The 18,512-nt window shown below is 41.0% G+C and overlaps 1 non-coding gene across 1 annotated transcript; it reads right to left on the bottom strand.

The window, feature by feature from the left end:
* Positions 1-8,009: 8,009 nt before the first annotated feature.
* LOC122737474 lies at positions 8,010-8,116 on the bottom strand. Its single transcript, XR_006354307.1, has one exon. It is a non-coding gene; the product is annotated as a U6 spliceosomal RNA (small nuclear RNA).
* Positions 8,117-18,512: the final 10,396 nt, after the last annotated feature.

Below are 18,512 nucleotides of genomic sequence, written 5' to 3'. Positions count from 1 at the left end.
TTTTGTGATATGGAGGTAAACAGGGGTTCTCAGTCTTCACCAATTTTGTTTATTTATTTATTTAGAATTTTCCCCATCTTACATGTAAAAACAAATTGTAACATCGATTTTTAAAACTTTGTGTTCCAAATTGTCATCCTTCCTCTCTATTCCCCCCTTAAGAACTTAAGCAATTCAATATGTTATACATGTGCAGTTGTGCAAAACATAGCAGACAAAAATACTTTAGAAAAAGGAACTAACAACAACAACAACAACAACAATAAAATACACTTCCATCTGTATTCGGGTACCATTAGTTCTTTCTCTTCAGAGCTGTCTTGCATCACTTCATTGCCAAAAATAACCAAGTCATTCACAGCAGATCATCTCACAATATTACTGTTATTTTGTATATGGTACATTTCACTTTGCATCAGCTCATGTAAGTCTTTCCAGGTTTTTCTGATAGCATCCTGCTCATCTTTTTTTTTTTTTTTTTTTTTTTTTTTTTTAGTAGGGCAACGAGGGTTAAGTGACTTGCTCAGGGTCACACAGCTAGTAAGTGTCAAGTGTCTGAGGCCAGATTTGAACTCAGGTATTCCTGAGTCCAGGGCCGGTGCTTTATCCACTGTACCACCTAGCTGTCCCCCCCTTTTTTTTTAAATAGTAAATTACATTTATATAGTACATTCTTTGTTTTTTTGTGTGTGGCAATGAGGGTTAAGTGACTTGCCCAAGGTCACACAACTAGTAAGTGTCAAGTGTTTGAGATTGGATTTGAACTCAGGTCCTCCTGAATCCAGGGTTGGTGATTTATCCACTTCACCACCTAGTTGCCCCCTATATAGTACTTTAAAGGGAGATTTCCTTGCAAAACACCCATGAGGTTGACTATCGCAACAACAATAATAGGTAACATATATACAGTACCTTATACCTGACGAAGAATTTTCTTCACAATAGCCCCGAAAAGTAAGTACTACTACCACCACCACCACCACCATCTTACACTGCTCTTGTCTCTGCTTCAAATTTTTTTCCCCCAGTTACTATTGTTAACTGAGTCCACCAATTTTGGCAAGTTTTATCAAGCTAGAAAGCCTTCCAGTATGGTCTGGGAAACAGACCAATGTATCAACCAATGTCCAACAGGTATTTTAATAAATGACTATATCTGATTATATATGCAATATTCTATCCTAGTTAGTCCCCAGCCTCTCTCCAGAGAAGGGGGCAGGAGAGAGCTATGGTTTATTATCTGTTCTCTAGGACACTGGTTTTTCATTTGCCTTAACTTTAGTTTCCTTTTATGGCCATTTCTTTCAATTGCTGTAGTTACTGTGTACATTGTTCTTTTGGTTAGGTTTAATTTGCTATAGTGGATGTGAGTATGCCTCACTACTATTATGGTCTAAATTTAAGCTTACTTCTCCTTTAGATACCGTATTTGTGGGAAGGAACAAACCAGATTCTTAGGAGAAGGTTGTGTATTAACTGTCTTTACCATGCTATCAGAAAGCAGTAGTAGCTGCCTTCTGGGGACCCCACCTAGCAATTCAAACAGAAGTTGGATAATGTTGTTATTATTACAATTATTGATATTACTATTTCTTCTCCTCTTCTTCCTTCTTCCTCCTTTTTTTTTCCAAAAGCTATGACAATTTACTTTTTGTCCTGCACAGTTTTCATTTTTGATTTTTTGAAATTGAGCTCTGAAAAACAGGCTTTTAAAAAGCCCATCATGTTTTTTTGTTTGTTTGTTTTTAGTGAGGCAATTGGGATTAAGTGACTTGCCCAGGGTCACACAGCTACAGCTAGTAAGTGTTAAGTGTCTGAGGTTGGATTTGAACTCAGGTACTCCTGACTCTAGGGCCGGTGCTCTATCCACTGTGCCACCTAGCTGCCCTGCTCATCATGTTTTAAATGGAACTACCTGACTGCCCTTTAAATTTATAAAGTTGAAGTCTTCTCCTGGGGCACAGGAGTCACTGTTGCAAACTTTTTACCACTCTCAGCTGTGCCACTCTCAGCTCTGCTGAGCTGACGGTGCGCTGAGCTATGCTGAGCCAAGCCGCCCTCCCCCTTTGCCCAAGTGAGACAGACCTTTCCTGAAGTCTTCTAAATTTTCTCAAGTAAGAAGATTGTGTCTCTGTCTTTTTGTAGGTTCTGTAGTTCCGGAATCCTTTTAGAGGCTTGATTTAATGTTTTTGAGAGAAATACGGGAGAGCTCAGGCAACTTCCTGGCTTCTCTCTGCCATCTTCCCAACTGTCCTTTAAATTTAAATCATTCTGGCTTTCATTGAATGGCCAATAACAGCCCTAAACCAAGCCTCTCTGCCTCACTGTTTGGATTTTGATGGTTTAGAATGAGTGTAAATAGCAATTATTTTCTGTTCTGGCCAGAAACTCTGAGGGTCTTCTCTGCCCAAATCAATTGATACCTTTGGGATGGTAAATCGGACAGTCTTTTGTTTCGATTCTTACCTATTCATTATTCATTAAATGGACATAATCTCAGACAAACTGAGAACTGAGAAAGTCCTTAATTTAGAAAGGCCAAGGTCACCCACTGCATCCTGTACCATCGACGGTGATCTTGTTCTTTGTCTTGCTCTCCCTTCCAGAGACATTAGGGTCCAGTGCAAGACTGACAACTTTGCACAACTCTGCCTCATTCAAATCCAATTCACATGCAAGTCAAGACATCACCGTCATGATGTCATTGGCCCTCTTTGAGAAGAAAGGGTGAACAACAATTTGCTCTACATCAATTCAGATAAATCTTCCCATATTTCTCTGAATCATTTTTACTACATAATTAATATTCTATTATTTCCATATAACAGACCTTTTAAAACCACATCCCAATTGATAGGTACCTGCTTTATTTCCAGTTCTTTATTACCACAAAGAGCATTGAATATTGTGGTAGATATTAGACTTTTGTTTCTGGATTTTCATTTCTTTCTTAGGGTATATTCCCAGTAATGGAATTGCTGAATAAAAGGATATAGACATTCTAGTCACTTACTTTTCTTTCTTTTTCTTTTTTTTTTGGTGGGGCAATGAGAGTCAAATGACTTGCCCAGGGTCACACAGCTAGTAAGTGTCGAGTGTCTGAGGCCGGATTTGAACTCAGGTCCTCCTGAATCCAGGGCCAGTGCTTTATCCACTGTGCTACCAAGCTGCCCCTGTCACTTATTTTTCTTACATAATCCAAATTGAGAACAGTTGGATCACCTTACTGATCCAGTATATTGGTATGCCTCTAATTTCCATAACCCCTCTCTAAGACTGATTATTCCCAACTTTTAACACCTTTTCTCAATTTGCACAGTGTGAGCTAAAACCTCAGTAATTGTAATTTGCATTTCTCTAACAATGACTGGCTTGCAGCATTTGTGTGTGTGTGTGTGTGTATGTGTGGTCAATTATAGTTCAAAATTATTCTTTCAAAAACAGTTTCTTCATATCCTTTGACCATTTATCTAGAAAGAATGGCTCTTGGTGCAATATATTTGTATCAGTCTCCTATATATTATGGATATCAGACTTTGCAAATATCTTTTCATGCTCTACTGTTTCTTTTCTAATTTTATCTTCATTGATCTTACTCATGCAAAAGCTGTTTGATTTTATGTCATGTAGCACTGGTATCCATGAATTATTTAAAGACCTAAAAGAAATCCTCCAATCTCTTGGTTAGATCCACTGTGGAAAAGATTTATGGAGGAGACATAAGACTTGTCTTCAAGTATCCTGAATGCTGTCATTTAGAAGAGGGATTAGCTTTGTTCTGCCTGTTCCCAAAGGGCAGAAGTAGGAGCAATGGGGGGAAAATGCAAAGAACAAAATTTAGGTTTGATGTGAGGAAAAACTTACTATCAATTAGTAGTATCTAAAAGAAGAATGAACCACCCAACAGGCTGTAAGCTTTCTCTCTCTCCCACAATAAGTCTCCAAGCAAAGGGCTGGATAATCAAACAATCATTTAAGTATGTTGTCACAGGGATTCTTATTCAAAGTGCTGATTGGATAAGATGATCTTTGAAGTCCTATCCAACTCTGAGCTTCTGTGATTCTGTGAGGATCCGTGTAAGGACATGAGTGAGATTTGCACGGGATAACCTGGATGGGTTGTGATCTTCACAAGGGAAGGAAGTACCCAGCCCAATAAGATAACAGCTCTGTTACAGAATAAAAGAGCTACCTAAAAATAAATTGAACAGCCTTGTGAGATGTGGAGTCCTCCATTATTATAAGTATTTAGAAAGAAACTGGATAACCCCTTTTGGAGATAAAGAATCCATGAATTGGACTGAGAGGTGGGATGGATGACACTATGGGAGAATAATAGGGAGATTTAGAACTGGAAGAGGTATTAGGAATTGTGTAGACTAACACCTTGATTTTTTTTCTTTTTTTTTTTTTAAGTGAGGCAATTGGGGTTAAGTGACTTGCCCAGGGTCACACAGCTAGTAAGTGTTAAGTGTCTGAGGCCGGATTTGAACTCAGGTACTCCGGACTCCAGGGCCGGTGCTCTATCCACTGCGCCATCTAGCTGCCCCACACCTTGATTTTTGCCAGTGAGAAAACTGAAGTTTAGAAAAGTTAAGAGAGACTAAGTTTCCTTTCAACTATGATTCTTTGTGATTTGGAGGTAAAAACAGGATTTCTCTCTCTCTCTCTCTCTCTCTCTCTCTCTCTCTCTCTCTCTCTCTCTCTCTCCCTTTTTGGTGGGGCAATGAGGGTTAAGTGATTTGCCCAAGGTCACATAGCTAATAAGTGTCAAGTGTCTGAGGCTGGATTTGAACTCAGGTCCTCCTGAATCCAGGGCCAGTGCTTTATTCACTGTGCCACCTAGCTGTCCCCAAAACAGGACTTCTCTTTCAAGGTATTAAAAAATAAGATGATACCTCTTCTATTCTGGTTTAAAAATTAAGAGAACAAAATAAAAACCCCATTATCTTTATGATCTGGGACAGTTGTGTGCAAAGTCCCAAGGTCAATTGGCCATATGGATACCATCTTAGTAGTAGAGCAGCCCAGTTCAGCTCTATGTGCCAGGGGAAAGTATGCCCTTAGATTAGGAGGAATATTGTGTACCAACTGTTCTTGCTCTATGCTTTCTCAGTAAATTCTTTTATTAAAAGTGAATTAGGGGGCAGCTAGGTGGCACAGTGGATAGAGCACCGGCCCTGGATTCAGGAGGACCTGAGTTCAAAGCCAGCCTCAGACACTTAACACTTACTAGCTGTGTGACCTTGGGCAAGTCATATAACCCCAATTGCCACACACACACACACACACACACACACACACACACACACACACACACACAAGTGAATTAAGTCTGGCTGCTTTACACAAGTGGGGGCCCATGAGTGAGAATACTAAGAAACCACCCCAGGCCCTCAGAGTTTCCTTTATAACTCTGAATAGTAGAAGTCAACTCACCCTCTGGGGACACATTAGCTTGTAAGTATTAATGTGGGTTGTGAAAGTGAACACAGAGAAGGGGATACACATTTATACACTTTAAGGTTTACAAAGTACTTTCCTGACAACAACCCTTGAGGAGGATATTAAGAGTGAGATAAATTTCCCTTCACTAATCTAATTACCTCTTTGTTACATTAACATTTTCTCCTTTATTTTCTGGACTTCAAGCTATGTAAAACTGTTCCTCCATCTGGGAAACAATATTCCCAGGTTTCTTTTTCCTCAGAAAAAAGAGGAGGCATTTTCTACTTTACAATCTAGAAACACAGAGAGACATTTCCCCCCTCCCTTCTCTTTTCATGCTGTGACCCTGAGAGATAGACAGTCACTGAAGTTTCCAAAGATAGAAGTCCTTCCACAGGGCCCAAAACAATAGCTTCACATGCTGTTTCAGGTTGTGTTTGACGTGATTATACCCTTTGTGACACCACAGAACATTTTGAACAGAAAATTCATCAGAAAATAAACAGATTTCATCACACTTAAGGTTGCCCAATTACAGTGCTTAGAAGTTATCCTAATCACTTCCAGAGTTTGGAGGAGAGCCTGGACAAGAGCCACGGTAGGCAGGGCTGGCTTTTGAATAAGTGGAATGCCTACCTGAGGTCAAAAGTACTATTCTCCATGACTGGAATTCCACTATTGGAGATTCATTTATTTAGGCCCAGAATCTTTTTATATATTCTGGATTTCTCTATTAAAATTCATGTATTCCTGATAAAGTCTAATGCCTTATTGGGAATTCTTATAATTGCCTGAGGTGAAAAGACAGGCATCTATGGATGGACAGAGGATGGAGGAAAGAAATCCTGGGAAAGGCAGTAGAATAGTTGTTGTTCAGTTGTGTCCAACTTTTCATGACCCCATTTGGAGTCTTCTTGCCAAAGATACTGGAGTGGTTTGCCATTTCCTTCTCCAGCTTATTTTACAGATGAAGAACTGAGGCAGACAGGGTTAAGTGACTTTCCCAGGGTCACATAGCCCGCAAGTATCTGAGGCTAGATTTGAACTCAGGTGTTCTTGACTCCGGGCCTAGTACTTTATCCACCAAGCTGCCTAGGTGACCTAATGGAATGGTACCAAAGACCAACTTCTTCACAAAGAGAGAAAGGCTTCTGAGTATTTCAGCTTGGTGAATGAGAAAGTGTGATCTGGTAGAATTCTGGTTTCTAGTTCTGGTTTTGCCACTTTATAATCTGGAGATGGTCCCTTTCCCTTTCTTAGGATGTTTCTTTGTTCTTTTTTTTGGGGGGGGCAGGGCAATGAGGGTTAAGTGACTTGCCCAGGGTCATACAGCTAATTAAGTGTCAAGTGTCTGAGGCCAGATTTGAACTCAGGTCCTCCTGAATCCAGGGCCAGTGCTTTATCCATTGTGCCATCTAGCTGCCCCCTCTTTGTCTTTATAAAGGGGATAATAATAATACTTGTATTATGTATTTGATGGGGTAGTTGTGAGGCTTAAATGAGTGAAGGTATGAAAGTATTCTGTGATTGTTAAGTACTCCTCTGAGGTTCTTAGTCTGGGGTCTGTGAACCTGCTTTATAAAAATATTTTGATAATTCTATTTCAATCTAATTGGTTTCCTTTGTAATTCTATGTATTTTATTTTGTGCAATTAAAAACACCTTTTGGAGTAGGGGGCCAGAGACTTCACCAGACTGTCTCTAAGACCCACACAGAAAACGGTGTAGAACCCCTGGGATATACAAATGATGGTTATTTAAGTTTGTTGTAATGGGCTTTAGGGGATTCCTTCCCAGAGACAAATACAAAATGGCCCCAGAGCCTCAGAAAGGGAAGTTTCCAGCAATTGTGGGCAGCAGACAGCATCTTGATGCTTAGCTGGTTGCTACCTTGAGGCTACTTGTTGTTGCTTATGGTTTGCACAGTTTCTGCCTTTTAGATCTCCCTATAGCCAGTCATCTCAGAATTGCATCCAAGAAATTCATCCAAACCAATCATCCACATTTTGCACTGGTTGAATATCCAGCTTAGAAACTGGCTGCGGGATAGACAAGTTTTCTTCCTTTGAGAAGCAGGGGACAGCCCTGGCCTCTTGGCAAGTAGCAAATGATCGGTTTGGCTTCATAACAAAAATTAATTAAAATAGTCAGAGTTGCTGCACCATTCACCGCTGCTCCCAGCAACAAATCCTTGTTTCAGCTCCTTTTCTTTGGTTCCCAAAGCTCTGAGGCTTGACGTGCTGAATGGCCTGCCTGATTCCTTGACAGGAGGAGGCTTTCCTTTGGTTTTCCATCAGCAAAGCTGAGATTTTGTTTTGTTTTGTTTCTCTTAAAATGTGCTTTCTTTTGGGTCTGAAAGAGCACTTATTGGGCCAAGGTCTTCTCTGACTTCACCCAGTCTTGTGGTCTACAGCCTCTTACTTCACGTGGACCTCACTCAGGCTGGAGACTGCCTTAGGTCCTGGCTTTCCCACATTTAAACTGGATGATAGCACAGGCCCATTCTGCTGCAGGGTTGAATTTTTCTTGGGAATACCTTCTTTTGACTTTTTTTTAGTTTTAAAAATATGGAACTCTTCACGAATTTTCCTGTCATCCTTGTGCAGGGGCCATACTAATCTTCTCTGTATTGTTCCAATTGTAGTATATGTGCTGCCGAAGTGAGCACCTTCCTCTGACTTTTGAGAAAGGTGGCAATGGTGAATTGTTTGTGGGAATCCCTAGGTGGGCTTCAGAAGTTGCATAGATTGGAGCACTTCTGTGTTGGTGATCCTATCTGACCAAGATATGCCAAGGATGAGCTGAAGGCAGCGCATGTGGAAGCTGTTAAGCTTCTTAACTGACTTTATATAGTATCTTAAAGTTTTCAAAGCACTTAGAAGACATTTATTTTATCTGAGGCTCTCAACAACCCTGTAAAATAAGTAGAAACCATGGGTATTGTCATCACCATTTTACAGATGACAAAACTAAAGCTTAGAGGTTAAGGAACTTATCCACAGGTCATACAGCTAGTAAGTGTCACAGGTAGGACTTAGCCCCAAGTCTTTTTTGTTTTATTTTGGGTTTTTTTTTTGCAGGGCAATGAGGGTTAAGTGACTTGCCCAGGGTCACACGGCTACTGGCAAGTGTCTGAGACTGGATTTGAACTCAGGTCCTCCTGAATCTAGGGCCAGTGCTTTATCCACTGCGCCACCTAGCTGCTCCCAGCCCCAAGTCTTTTTGACTTCAACCCTAGTACTCTGACCTGGAGGTAACATTGCTTCTCTAGGAAGAGTAGGAACCAGGGCTTGAGTCCAAGTCTCCTCATTCCAAGACCACTACACTACAGTCACCGGTTCTCATGATTTCTAAAACTAAATGAAAAATAATACAAAACAAGAAAGGAAGGAAGGAAGTTAAACAAATATAGGAAGGCCATGTGACCTATGAAAATAATTAATAATAATAATAATATTTATATTGCAATTTAAGTTTTACAAAATGCTTTCCATAGATTAAGAGTGCTAGAGACCTGGACCTTTAAAAGAAACATTAGAAAAATGCCTGATCTATGCATAAGACACAAGGAATAAAAAAAAAATCAGTACCCCTGCCCTCAGGAAGGTTACAGTCTCACAGAGAAGTTCTCTCCTAAGGGTCTGAAGAAGACCAGGATACACTGGATGCTTGAAGAAACATGGATAGGTCCCTGAAAGACAGACCATTTAGTGACATGCAGGGCAGGGTGTAGTTTTGTCTTCTAAGAAAGTCTTGCATCATTTCTGACTTGATGTGATTACGTGTCACTGGATTCAGTCTGTAGGGCATTCAAAAGTAACTCTGATGGGCTTGACATGTGTAAGCCCTCAGATTCACAGAGGCAGTTACTGATCTTCTGAGAAACCACCTGATAGCTAAGACAATGTCATAGCATGTTTTCTAGAACAACCTCCCATCTGTGCTAGAGCCACCACTGGCAGATATCTTCCACTTCTAGGATGCCCTCAGGAGCCATGAGGCCTAACTCTCCCCTCTCCCATTGGAATCAGTGATGGAGATCACTGTACACAGTCAGATTTAGAGTTGGATGGGACCTTAACATTCACATATTTCAAGCTCTTCATTTTACAGACGAGACTCTGAGACCTAGAGAGGTTAAATGATTTACCCATGGAACAAAGTGGCAGAGCTAGAGTATGAAATGAAGTCTTCTCCAAATCCAGTGATGGGTCATATTGGTCTTCTCTTGCTGTTTATTATCTCTTTAGGGTATAAACTCAGTAGTGGGATCACTGGGTCAAAGGACATGAATGAATTTTGTAACTTTTGTAGCAGAATTTCAAATTGTTTTATAGGATAGTTGGCCTAACCCATAGCTCCATCAGCAATGAATTAGTATGACTGCTTTCCCATAGCATACTATCCACCTCCAAAGACAGAACTGATATTGATTGAACACAGACTGAAGAATGCTATCTTTCACTTTCTTTCATTTCTTTATTAGGTTTTTTTATGCAAAATGATTAATGTGGCAATATTTTATATAATTGCACATGTATAACCTCTATTGCTTACTGCCTCAGGGAGGGGAGAGAGGGAAGGAGGGATAGAATTTAGAACTCAAAACTATAAATAAAAATGTTTATTATTATTTTAAAAAATAGACGTCACCATGTGGTAAGAGAGGAAGGGGCTGAAGGCTACCTCACCTTCCCCATAAACCATGTGGCCTAGAGAAATTAGATTGGAGTTTTGGTCTGTTTCATTTCTCCTTTTCTATTCTATTCTAGGTATAGGGAATGGAATTGCAGACCTAGAAACTCAAACCATGGGGACCTTGGAGCTCACGAATCCAGTCCAGATGTTGCAGCCAGCTTAGGAGGGAAGTTCTAAGAAACCAAGGTCCTGGGATACTAGCCTGGGAAGGACTTTGCACTTGAACCTGATGGGACTAATGTAAGAACTGAGTTAAACTGAGAACCTAATCCCCTTCACTCCAAAAGACCTAAATGGTGTAGGGGAGATTATGCCCCTAGGTGTTGAGAGAAAGTCTGTATATTTACTCGTGTTATACCTCTGAATGAAATATTCTTTTGGAAAAGCTAATTTGATTAAGTGGTTAAATGGAACTGGGGTGCTTGGTCCCCCATAATTGGGAGAACACACCGATGGGGGCTCTAGATAATGGCAGAGAACAGACTTCCCCTCCAACTTCTTAAGGGAACTGGAGAACCCTCGTGGAGGAGATGAATGTAACATACCTGGCTCTCCGAGTAGATGAGTTTAGAAGAGAATTTTGTGGCAGCTGGAGAGATTGGGAAAGGCCTCCTGTGCAAGGTAGCTTTTGAGTTATCTTCTCTTTTTAAAATTCACAAGTATTTATTTTCTCTACCTTCCACCACCCTGCCCCTAGACAAATGAAGAAAAAGATAGAAAAACAAAACCTTTGTAACAAATGTGAATGGTCATGCAAAACAAATTCTCACATTGACCGTGTCCAAAAATAGATGTCTCCCTCTACACCTTGAGTACAATGCTTCCTTGTCTGGAAATGGGTAGCATGCTTCAGTTCTTCACCATTAGGACATTCACATTCATTCTCTCTCTCTACACATACACACACACACACACACACTGCATATACATGTATACCCATACATACATGTAAATACATATATGCATATACCTAATGTATATATGTATATATACACAATACACATTTTTATTGTGTGTGTATATATAGATAGAGATATAGTGTTTGTATATGTGTGTATATATATACATACCCACATATGTATATGGGACAGGGAAGTATTGGACTCTAGATATAGAAGGAGGTATACATATTTTTGGATATGCCCAATGTGGGAATGCATTTTGCATGACATTTGTTACATGTTTTTTTTTTCTTTTATGCCCTCTATATGCCTTAATATTAAATAATACAGCAGAGGGTTAACAGAGGTTAGTGATCAAAGGGTTGGGGTGGGGGGACAGTAAGAATGAGAGGAGACATATTCTAGTCAACACTAACTGAAGGTAGGACCTGGACTTATTCTGAGCTCCAGGTCAAAGGAGAGAAGACACGGGGAAATCATGAACAGTCTTTAAATATCTGAAGGGCCATCATACGAAAAGGGGATTAGGTGTGTCATGTCCAGCCACCAAAGACAGTGCTAGGATCAGTAGGTAGAACTTTCAACTGGATAGATTTTTGTCTCCAAAAAAGGAAAGGCTTCCTAACGAAGTTGTCCAAAGATGGGACGGGCTATCTTGGGAGGTAGTGAGTTCTCTGTCATTGGAGATCTTTGAGCCAAGGAGAGATGAGAATGCACTAGGAACATTATAGAGAGGCTTCCTCTTCAGTTGTGGAATGTGGCTGACTGATCTCTTCTCAAATTCATGGAGGTTGGTTTGTTTGTTTGTTTTGTTTTGTTTTGTTTTTGGTGGGGCAATGAGGGTTAAGTGACTTGCCCAGGGTCACACAGTTAGTAAGTGTCAAGTGTCTGAGGGCAGATTTGAACTCAGGTCCTCCTGAATCCAGGGCCAATGATTTATTCATTGCACCACCTACCTGCCCCAAAATCATGTTTTAAAAGAAGTGATAGGAATTATAAATTTTAGTTAAAGGGTAATGAAAATAAATATGCAATTTTGTTCCCTATTGTGACGAGTAAAACTAAACGTGTGGTCACCTTACTCCTGTCCCAAGTATAGGGAAAATTGGCTAGGGTTTACTTATAAATTAGAAGCTTTAGCACCAGTTTTGGGCATTAAGCATTTATTAAAGCATACCAGGTATTAGTAAAAAGAAAACACCTGGGTCAGAAAGCCTAGTTAGGATCTACGGGAGAGAGAAGAGAAACAGAGCCACCCTCATCTACAAATTTCAGGCCAAACAGAAGTTCCCGTGCCTGTCAGAGTGGAAGCTACCTGCCCGTCTGGAAGAGAGGCGGTGCCTACACACTGCTCCAAGCTAATTGGCTGGTAGCATTCAAGTCCATTGATTCACTGGACTTGAGGGTGAGGTCAAAGTCCATAGTCTCTGAGAACATGCTCTCTTCAGAGTCAGGCAGGTGTGATTTCAATCAAGTCAACTTCAAGTAAGTTAATCAGTGAAATCAGTCAATTCTCAGTCAACCCAATCAGTCCAAATCAATCCCAGCTGGGGCTTTTGGGCATTGGCAAAGCCCATTATTTTCTTACACCATCCAAGTTCATAGACCCTCCCTGTGATCTACCCACAGACCCTGCTTTGAGATGATGAATTGTAGAGCAGATGCTGGTCTGCATTAGTGGAGGGCATTTTCTTGCAGGGAGTTCCCTACATTTGTGAAATCACAAGTACAGCACATATGCACACATATTGTATGTATGTGTATGTATGTGTATTTACATGTGTGTATACATGCACACAAGTGCTCATACATGTATATATGTATCTCTCATCTATCTATCTCAGTCTCTATATCTATCTATCGTCGATCTATCTATATTGTAAAATGAAGACATTAGACTAGATGATCCCTGAGGACTCTTCTAGCTCCAGTGTTCCGATTTCATCACACTAAAAATGGGATACAGCCATAATTGGAGAGAAGCTTTTCTGAGAGTCAACAGGCCCAACCATGCCGACTGCCCTTCCCCTCCATCTGGCCACAGCTCTCTCTCCAGGATGGCACATAGTGTCATGGTAGTCCAAGCTCAAAGAAGAATGAGGCACAACTCCAGACCTCTTCATTCATCTCCAGTGACTGCAAAATAGCACACTTCCCCCTCTGGAACACTGCAATTAAGAGCACTTCAGAGGCCAGGCACAAATGCTTTTGAGAACATCTGTTGAGAGCTCAAGCGTGGGCAGGGCTTGGCTGCCAAGGAACAGATCTTGCTGAGGTTGGCTACGTGCTGCTTTACTTCCTCCTGGCTTCCTGATTTTCTCTTCTGAGGTTAGATCTCAGATTGTCAGTGACGTGGGGCTGCTTATATGAAGGCATTCACAGAGTCTTGAATTGTGCTGTCATGGGAAAAACACACACACAGACGCCCAGTGGGTTGGGAGTCTGGCATCCCAGTCCTGATTCTGCCAGAACGTCTTGTGTGACTTCGGTCGATTCAGTTCAATCGTGCATTAAGAGCCTAAGCTGGAGGACATTAAGTTCCTGACTTCACAGAACTTAGTTTAGGGGGAAAATTGGAAAGATGCATGTATGCATGTGTGTAAAATGGGAAAGATATGTATGCATGCATGTATTCGTGTAAATATATATGAACATGTGCATATATACATATAACATTGGAGAGACATGTGCATCATATACATGTGTTACATATACACATAAAATTAGAAAGATGTGTATACACATCTTTATACATTTATATACATATCACACACATGTGTATATAAAATACACATGCATGTGCATATACACATACATATACACACCTCTCAAGGTGTATTTTTATATATGGTGTGTATATGTGTATATATCTCTATATAGATAGACACACCTCATTTTTACAGAAACTGAGGCTCAGAGAGATTAAGGCTCTTGTCCAAGGTCACACATGTAGTAAATAGCAGAGCAGGGATTTGAACCCAGGACCTCTGTCTCCAAATTCATCCTCTAGCCTAGCTTCTCTGGGCCTCATTTCCTCCCATAGTCAGTTGGGTCCAGGAAAATAGAAGTCTTACTCTATTGGTAGGAGGGGACAAAAAGCAATCCAAGATCAGATGTTCTACCAGTTTAGAGCAGAGTAAAGGAAATTAAGGCACGGAGAGATTCAAAGACTTGTCCAAGGTCACAATCCTAATAAGTGTCAGAGCCTAGGATTTAGAACCCAGGTCCTCTGACTTTGTTTTGTTTTGTTTTTTGGGGGCAATGAGGGTTAAGTGACTTGCCCAGGGTAACATAGCTAGTAAGTACCAAGTGTCTGAGGCTGGATTTGAACTCAGGTACTCCTACATCCAGGGCTGGTGCTTTATCCACTGTACCATCTAGCTGCCCCCTGGTCCTCTGACTTTGATCATAGAGTTCTTTTCATTGTACCAACCAATCTCTTTTTTGTTACTATTAAGAAAAAGTGTAAATGATTCCATCCCAGTAAATAGCAAGAAGTGGCTGGATTTCTAAGGACTTAAATACAATCTGTGTTGTCTGGGGAAAGTGAGGAGTTGAGTCCACTCCTGCCCCAGGGGATAACTCCCCACCCAAACTCTTTTTTTTTTTTTATGTATGAGGTATTTTATTTTTTCCATTACATGTAAAGATAGTTCTCAACTTTTGTTTATACATGCTTTACAATTTCAGATTTTTCTCCCTCCCACCCCTCCCTCACCCCTCCCCTAGACAGCAGGTAATCTGATATAGGTTATATCTATATAACTCTATACATATACATACATATATATATATATATACACACACACATATATATACACAAAATAACATTAATCCTATTTCTGCATTAATCCTGTTACAAGAGAAAGAATCAGAGCAGTGATGCAAAACCTCAAAATAGAAAGAAAAAAAAAACCAACAGCACCCAAAACAAAAGAAATAATATGGTTCAATCAGCATCTATACTCCACAGTTCTTTCTTTCTTTTTTTTTTTCTTGGATTTGGAGATCCTCTTCTATCATGAGTTCCCTGGAACTCTTCTGTACCATTGCATTGGTGAGAAGAATATAGTCCATCACAGTAGGTCAACACTCAATGTTGATGATACTGTATACAATGTTCTTCTGGTTCTGCTCATCTCACTCATCATCAGCTCACGTAAGACCCTCCAGGTTTCTCTGAACTCCTCCTGCTCATCATTTCTTACAGCACAATAGTATCCCATTGTATTCATATACCACAACTTGTCCAGCCATTCCCCAATTGATGGGCACCCCCTCAACTTCCAATTCCTTGCTACCACATAAAGAGCAGCTATAAATATTTTTGTACATACCCACCCAAACTCTTAAGAGCAGGAACTCAGAAGAAAGGAGGCAGTGAAGTTCAGCATAAGCAGGGGAAAGACCAAGCCCTTTGGCCTCTGCCATTTTTGCACGTCCACTGCATTCCTATGATCAGCAGTTTCTCCCTATTGTATACGACAGGCAGTCAAAAGCTTCTTAGAAGAGATTTTATTGTAGGTTTGTAGGCCATAGATATTGAGAAGGACCTTCAAGACCCACTGGTCTACTCCAATCACCTCACTTTTGTGAGAAAATAATTATGAATTTCTTGAGGACCCAGAGACCCAGTTTTAGTTGCTTTCTCCCCCTCACCCCAGAAAGTTGAGCCCCAGCCTGGGATGAGTCCAGGTGAACAAAAAGAATGGAGATAGATTTCTTTGGTCTAGCTCATAGAAGGACTGATGGGATTAAACCACATGCAGATAATGCACTTTGCCTTGAGCAATTTAGGGGATAGTCTTTTTGCACACTTCCCCTAGATGTCATCTGAAGAGCTTATTTTAATTTGGACCACCCTCAAGTCATGTCAACCAATGAAATTGAATGATGCTAACCAATTAGTTTTGATCAATGTATAATGACCCACCTCTATCAAAAGAGGATAAAACACCTCCACTGCTCCAGGGTCACCATCCTGGTGACGTTGGCATGTTTGGATCCACTCCCTTGGCTTGGAATGCATGGTCCTCCTCTTAGATCAGTGTAGGTTTTGTAGGGCTTCTGAACTTTGCTTGGGTCTTCTGGGGCTCTTCTTGGGAAAGGCTGGGTGCTTACTGCCACTTGGTCAATTCTTTACTGGTATATATGATATTAATTAATAATAAATACTGCCAAAACAGGTGCAATATCTTCTAATACATATAAGTAGTAGCAATTAATTTAGAAAATACAGTAGCCACAAATAATTTTTTGAAAACACACTTTAAAGGAGAGCAAACTAAGACCCAGATTCTTCTAAGGTCACAGAACTAGTCAACAGTAAGAACAAGATTAGAACCCAGGTCTTCTGATTCCAGGAAATTAGGTACTACAGTGGATCGAGCACCAGAACTGGTGTCAGGAAGATTCTTTCTGAGTTCAAATTGGGCTTCAGACACTTACTAGCTGTATGACCCTGGACAAGTCACTTAATCCGGTTTGCTTCAATTTCCTCATCTCTATAAAATGATCTGAAGAAGGAAATGACAAAAACCACTCCAGTATCTGCCAAGAAACACCCCCAAAAGGGGCCATGAAGAATAGGACACAACTGAAAAAAGACTGAAAACCAAGTTCTGATTTCAAATTCAGTATTCTTTCTACTATGCAATATCCTAAAGGGGGGGGGGAGCGGCTAGGTGGCGCAGTGGATAAAGCACCAGCCCTGGATTCAGGAGTATCTGGGTTCAAATCCGGCCTCAGACACTTGACACTTACTAGCTGTGTGACCCTGGGCAAGTCACTTAACCCCCATTGCCCCACAAAAAACCAAAACAAAACAAAATATCCTAAAGGAAGAAAAGCAAGGCTACTCTATGATGCCACAGTGCCTTTGACATAATTTTCAGAATACTTCCCTATTCTCTGGGACATGGCTATGCCAGACATCATGACAATCTTGCCATCAGAGGTCATAGGATCCTGACATGAATGAATGAATGATGCATTTATGTTCAAAACATGAGACTACTAAGCACTGGGGATACAAAGAGAAAAGCAGGGGCAGTCAGGTGGCACAGTGGATAGAGCACCAGCCCTGGAGTCAGAAGGACCTGAATTCAAATCTGGTCTCAGACACTTAACACTAGCTGTGTGACCCTGGGCAAGTCACTTAACTCCAATTGCCTCACCCAAAACAAAACAAAAAAACCAAACCTCCTTTTCTCAAGGAACTAACATTCTAATGGAGGATGTGATGCATACAAGGCAGGTTTCAGCAAGTCAGATGGAAAGAAAGATCCCATGGTCCTTAGGGCACAGGGGCAAAACAGATTTTAATGTCATTTCCACTGATAAGAACCATATCATTTTCTGATGTGGAACTATTTGACAATGCCAAGGACTTTAGTGACGAGAATTTTCTTTCCTGGGTGTTTAGTAGCTGTGGCTGCAGTGCCTATGGGAACAGTGGCCAGACCATTTTTCCACTGGGCTGCTTCCCAGGATGATGGCTGAGGGCACTGGGCTGCAAGGGTTGCTATTCCCAAGGCTCTTGGGTTCAAGGTTCTCAGCTATTTCCATAAGAGTCTGAGAGGAGATGGTGGTCAAGGGAATGGTGAAGGTAGTTTGACTTGTTGGACACATGTTGCCTACTGACATAGAATAAGACCCAAAACTAGGAGAGAAGAATAACAAACCAACTCGGAAGAAGGCAGCCTCTAATGATCACAGAGGCAACTGATGGCTCAGTGGACAGAGCACTGGACCTAGAGTCAGAAAGACCTGAGTTCAGATCCAGCCTCAGATATTTCCTAGCTGTGTGATTCTGGGTACATCAAATGTTCACATGGATTATTTGTACCTGACCTGTGGTAGGGCATTCCAAACTTGTATTCGTCTTATCAGCTGCAATCGGACACACTGTAGCTTGACTCCATCAGAGTGATATCATTTTGGTCCTCTTTGAGAATGAAGGATAACTGACCCTGGGCAAATCACTTAACCTTCGATTGCTTGACAAAAGGGATCCACTGAAGACCACTCCAAGTATCTTTGCCACAAAAAAACCCCCAAAATAGGGGTCATGAAGGGTTGGACGTGACTGAAAACAACTGAGCAAAAATGACCACGGATTGTTCACAGAGACAATAGCAGGTGATGCCTTGACACCTGGAACCCCAAGGACTTAAATTAATTTTTTATAATCATGGTTGTCATATAAGAGAGCAAGCAGTATACCTGACCCATGGAGGCAAGGAAGGGAGCAGGTGCAGACACTCCTTGGAAGGTGTATCAGTGTTTCCATACCACCAAGAGCTACTCTTTTGGGGGGGGTGGGGTTTGCTAGGGCAATGGGGGTTAAGTGACTTACCCAGGGTCACACAGCTAGTAAGTGTCAAGTGTCTGAGGCTGGATTTGAACTCAGGTCCTCCTGAATCCAGGGCCAGTGCTTTATCCACTGTGCCATCTAGCTGCCCC

The sequence above is a fragment of the Dromiciops gliroides genome, chromosome 1 (genome assembly GCF_019393635.1).
Source record: "Dromiciops gliroides isolate mDroGli1 chromosome 1, mDroGli1.pri, whole genome shotgun sequence".
Taxonomy (NCBI): domain Eukaryota; kingdom Metazoa; phylum Chordata; class Mammalia; order Microbiotheria; family Microbiotheriidae; genus Dromiciops; species Dromiciops gliroides.
The sequence above is the reverse complement of the archived record's forward strand: the minus strand, read 5'-3'. Positions and strand labels throughout refer to the sequence as shown.